The sequence below is a fragment of the Octodon degus genome, unplaced genomic scaffold, assembly GCF_000260255.1.
Source record: "Octodon degus isolate 3935 unplaced genomic scaffold, OctDeg1.0 scaffold00001, whole genome shotgun sequence".
Taxonomy (NCBI): Eukaryota; Metazoa; Chordata; class Mammalia; order Rodentia; family Octodontidae; genus Octodon; species Octodon degus.
Window position 1 is genome coordinate 23,458,958 of NW_004524577.1, and position 4,674 is coordinate 23,463,631.

The following is a 4,674-nucleotide window of genomic DNA, read 5'->3' on the forward strand; positions in this document are numbered from 1 at the left end:
GGAACCGGGGATTGAACTCAGGCCCTTGCGCTTGCCAGGGAAGCGCTTATTCCACTGAGCCATCTCCCTGGCCCTTATTTGCAGATTCTTGATGTTATTTCTTGTGCAATTAATGTTCTGTGCAGAAAGTCCTTGCCGATGCCCATATCTTCAAGGGTTTTATCTTTCTAAAAACTCTTCTAGTAGGTTGTTTCTGTTTTAATTTCTAGGTCTTCGATCTACTTTAATTGTTACTTCAGGGGAAGGTGATCAGTATTGGTCTAGAGTCAATCTTCTGCATGTAGATAGCTCATTTTCCCAGTGCCACTTATTAAAGAGGCTATCATTTCCTTCAGTAAGTTTTTGGCTCCTGTGTCAAAGATCAGATGGTAGAATGTGCCTAGGATTGTGTCTGCATCCTCTGTTTCATCGCATTAATGCACATGTCTGTTTTTGTGCCAGTACCGTGCTGTCTTACCACCGTAGCTTTGTAAAATCTACTATAGCTTTGTAACTTGAAACCTGATATTGTGATGTTTCCTGCTCTGCTCCTGCTGCCTAACATTGCCTTTGCTATTCTGGCTCTTTTTTAGTTGCATATGAATTTTAGGGTTGTTTTTTCTAGTTCTGTGAGGAATGCTATTGGTATTTTGGTTGGGATTACATTAAATAACTCTCAATATGGATGGTTTCAATTCCCTAATCAAAAGACACAGAGTGGCAGAATTGATCAAACAGTAAAACCTATGGTATACTGCAAGAAACATACTTCATTCAAAAAGAAATTCATAGACTATAAATCTAAGGACAGAAAACAATATTGCATACAACAGGAGGCCCCACACAAGGAGCTTTTCCCAAGATTTTAAATCTTAACAACAGTTAAACTTAAAATGAGAGCACATTAGCCTCCAAGACTACTGGCTGAAGTTTGTATACACATGCACAAGCGTGCCTGCTAGCTGAAGGTGGCAGATATCTCTGTAAATAGTTGTGTTAGCTTTCTGTCACTGTTACAAAAGACCTGAGATAAAAAATTTAAAGGGAGGAAAGATTTCCTTAGTCCCAGTTTCAGAGGTTTTGGTCCAGTGTTGCTTGACCTGATTGTTTTTAAGTTTGTGGTGATTGAAATGGTAGAAACATGTTGTTGAGGAAAGCCATTCACCGGATGGCAGACAGAAAGTGAAGAGCAGAAGAGGAGGGGTCAGGGTCCTAATGTGCAGTGCTCTTCAAGGGCGTGGCCCCAATTCCTACTTCCTCCAGCTAGGCCCCACCTCCTAAATTTCTACCACCTCCTGACAGCATTGCCAGCTGGAGAGCCAGCCTTCGACCCGTGAGCTTTTGGAGGACATCTGAGATCCAGATCATAGCATAGTTAAAGTGACATCTTTTCACTTAGTAGCAAAAACAGTTTTCAAGTCTCTGAGCTTGCCCACCTTGAAATTTTCCAGCTTTGACAAATTTTTACATTTAAGGAGATTCATATTACTTTAAATTTTGCTCTCAAAGTGGGATTATATTGTTATTATTTTGTGTGCTGCTCTATTTGAAATAACTCGATTTCACATGAGATGCACTATACTCCTCAGGTGGTGATGGAGAGACCTTGCCAGCCTGTGGGCCCCCGCCCTGCTCCCGCTCCCTCCCAGTGCTGCTGTGGTGGGAAGACCTCAGCATTGAGCATATGCATTCCAGATGGCTCAGAGCCTTTTATATTTGCCTCAATTCAATTTGTAAGGAGTTTGTGTTCCATGAATTTGCATTGTTTCAAGTTAGACTCAATAAGTTTAAATACCAAGTGAAATTCTGTCTGATCCATTCAACCTCTGGAGCTTGTCAGAAACTCCAAAATTGGCTTGGATTTTCTTCCAGGATTTATGAATCTGGGCTGAGGTAGAGGTTCATAAAGTGAACCAGCCAGAGTCACTTAGTCTGGGATTTCAAAAGAAGCATTTTGTGCATTTCTCTCTACAGACAGAGCAAGTTGTCATCGTCTGCTGGATTTATGTCCTGTTGTCCCTAAATGACCTCACTCACCATTTTGGATCATCATACCTTTATTGATATTATTGGGTGAATTGTTCTCTGCACTCCATTAAATTCATATGATAAAATTCTAATTCCTGTTACCCCAAAATGTGACCTGATTTGGAGATAGAGTCTTGACATAAGCAGAGAAGTTAAAACGAGGTCATTGGATTAGGGTGGGACCTAATTCAATATGACTGCTGTCCTCATAACAAAGGGAAATTTGAGCACAGATACACACTCAGGGAGAACATCATGTGGCTGGGCAGAGTGGTGTGATGTGTTTACTGGTCAAAGAATGCCAACAATGGATGGCAAACCACTATGAGAGAGGCAGAGAATAGATTCTTCCTCATAGTCCTCAGAAGGTGCTGACTTTGCTGATCCTTGATCTTAGACTTTCACTTCCCTTAACATAAGGGGATATGGAGGTTGAAAGACTTTCCCAAGGCCACACAGCTCCTTTCCTTGGGTACCACAGAGATGAAGCTCTATTGAGTCCCAGCACAGTCCTCTTGTACTGCCATGCTGTGGGGGAGCACAAGTGTCAAGCTGAGGAGCAGGTGAGCACAACTCTTCAGGTTACCTGCTACTTTATGTTTCTCTACTTTACTGCTTGACTAACAAACACCAATAATTGTTGAACACTGCTCTTGCTGCTGTTGGGCAACATATCACTCTTGTAAAGCAGCACTCATTTAATCACTCTGATAAGACACTGATCAGGAATTCAGAAAAGGTATAATCAGCACAATGAGTTCATCTTATCTTTGCTCCATGGTATCTGGAGCCTCAGTTGGGAAGAAGATTTGGGTCAGTTTGATGGGGTGTGAAGACGTCCAAAGGCTTTTTCCCTTCTGTGTTTATAGGAGTCAATGTTGATGCTCACGTTACATATTGGCTGAGACCTCTGCTGGAACCTCAGCAGGCAGTGTCAGCTGGAACATCTAGTGCTGGCCTCTTGAAAGCTGAGCTTCCCCATAGTACATAGTTGGGTCCAAGGGCAACATCCCAGGGGATCCAGACAGAAGTTGTGAACTTTTTATGAACTAGTCTTGGAAGTACACAGTGTCACTTCCACCAGAAGTCACAAGCCCTCCCAGATTCAAGAGAGGCAAACTAGGTCACCATATTCAATGTGAATAGAGTGAAAAATCACATTGAGGGCACATAGGATGTGAGGTACATTCATAGCTACTTTTGAAAAATTAAACCTACCTCAAGGACCTTGAAGTAAAGCTTTTTATTTAAGTTGCTCTCAATTTGTTTTCTTTTTTTTCAATTTGTTTTCATAGCTCTTGTAAAAGAGCTACTTAAAAAATATAATTGCATCTCTTTTTCCCTCTAGATTTTAAAACAATTGTAATTTATTTGACATTATACCTAATGCATAGTTGCAGAAAGAGTGAACTAGTCCCAGTTTCAGTACTAATTGTGTTTGTTTTTCAGTGCTGAGGCTCCAACTCACTGTCTTGCGGATGCTAAGCAGGTGCTCTGCCACTGAGTCCCAAGCCTTTCCTCCTGTGACATGGGACCAATCACCAAATTTGATTTCATTCTGTGATCTCTAATAGACCCTCCATTATCTGATCACTGTGAAGGTTGAATATATTACCACAAGTAAAGCAATTAGCTTGATGTCTGGTTCACTGTTAGTCTCCATAAATAATAACTGCTGTTATTTTCATCATTATGGTCAAAGCATGAATTGCTTATATTTTTTTTTCCTCCATGTCAGATATAAGGGGTGGCTTGATCTAGTGTTGTTATTTAGAGAGTAGAGAGCCCACCCCTCTTTACTAGAGATTAAATTCAGGGATTTAGTCATGCTAGGCGAGGGCTCTGACATTGAGATATATATCAGCTACACCTAGTGCTGTTCTGTTATTTCATTAATTCCTTTTTTTTTTTTTTTTGAGACAGGATCTTGCTCTGTAGTTTAGGCTGGCCTTGCATTTACTATGTAGCCCAGACTGGTCTTGAACGCATGGCGATCCTCCTGCCTCAGTCTCCTGAGTCCTGGGATTACAGGCATGTGCCACCACACTTGGCTAGTGCTGTTATTAAAAGAAAATATTCTCTCTCTCTCTCTCTCTCTCTCTCTCTCTCTCTCTCTCTCTCTCTCTCTCTCTGTCTCTCTCTCTCTCTCGGTGGAACTGGGGATTGAACTCAGGCCCTTGCGCTTGCCAGGGAAGGCTTATTCCACTGAGTCATCTCCCCAGCCCCCAAAAATATTCTCAATAGTGCATCATTTTATAAATTCAAATAACTTTAACGGTAGAAGTAGGATAATAAATATATGATTGAAAAGGCTGAAGAATAGAAGTAACTAGAAGTTGAAGAGTAGTAAGTAAAATTGGTGCAATGAAGTTCTTCCCCAACCCAAATAGAAAGGAAATGAATCTGAAATTGAGAGAATGGGGTTTTGAAGGGTTGATTTTATATTGAAATATCCAGGGGTGTCATCTGGAACTATCACTCCCATCCTACCACTTCCTGGCTCTTGGAGATTCAAGCAAACTCAGTTAAGATCCATCCATCACTCTTTCTGCATGTTCTTATTTTTATAAAGCTGGGGTCCTGAATCTCTACTCTCATGTTTTTCTTGTAATGATCTACATTTTGTCTTTTACATTGTTGGAACAAGACTTTACTGTTTCCACCTTT